The sequence below is a fragment of the Arabidopsis lyrata genome (assembly GCF_000004255.2).
Source record: "Arabidopsis lyrata subsp. lyrata unplaced genomic scaffold ARALYscaffold_1072, whole genome shotgun sequence".
Lineage (NCBI taxonomy): Eukaryota > Viridiplantae > Streptophyta > Magnoliopsida > Brassicales > Brassicaceae > Arabidopsis > Arabidopsis lyrata.
The window spans coordinates 2,379-3,249 of NW_003301889.1; positions in this window are offsets into that span (position 1 = coordinate 2,379).

An 871-nucleotide genomic window follows, 5' to 3' on the forward strand; every position below is an offset into this window, starting at 1 on the left:
TTCATCGCCACAACTTCTAGTGTTTCCAACGTGAATTCCCTAAGTTTCTTTTGTTAGAAATTCGTGATATTATGTTAAAAATCTGAGAAACTTGTTATTTTCTTTTGTTCTCTGTAATCGGTGTTTCCCTCATTGTTTGTGAAGTTCTTCATCGGAGCTTAACACGTGAGAAGCGAATCGGTGTTTTATGAACACAGATTTGGTTTATCCTTGAAAATGTTTTGTGTATGAATTAGATACAGTTTACCTGTATCAAGTGGACCTTTGGTTTTGCTTAAGATGATAAATAAACAAAAGAGGAGACATTGATAAATCTTGTACCAAATCAAATTTGACTTTGTAGTTGTGTTTTGGCTAATTCTATCTGTGATGAAATAAATAATTCCACTTTTTCTTATGTTCTAGTGTTTTCTTACGAAATAGAAACCCAAAATTATTAGAGATTGGAGGGAAAAAAAAATGTTCAAGTTGTTGGGTCATGAAGAAAATAATGGATTTAATTCAGCTCGAAAGTGTTCAGATTTATTAAATTCTTCTTTTCCTATGTTTTTTAATTTTTATAAATGAAGAAAATAGTGGTTTATGCAATTGAAATTCGTTACCAAGAAAATAAAGAAATTTAAGTATATGAAATTTTCTGTTGTACTACAGTTTTTAATCATTGAATATATACATATTGACGTTAAAAGTCAAAATAGATATTTATTTGAACCAACTGTTAAAAAGCATACAACTTGAGTTAGTGATCAATTTGTAAAAATGTAACAGTTCTATGTTTTGTTTCAGATGTTGATATAACGAAGATGCTTAATTAAAATGTAACTCTAGTAATGAATATACCGAATAGGCGAATACGTTCAACTTCGAGTTA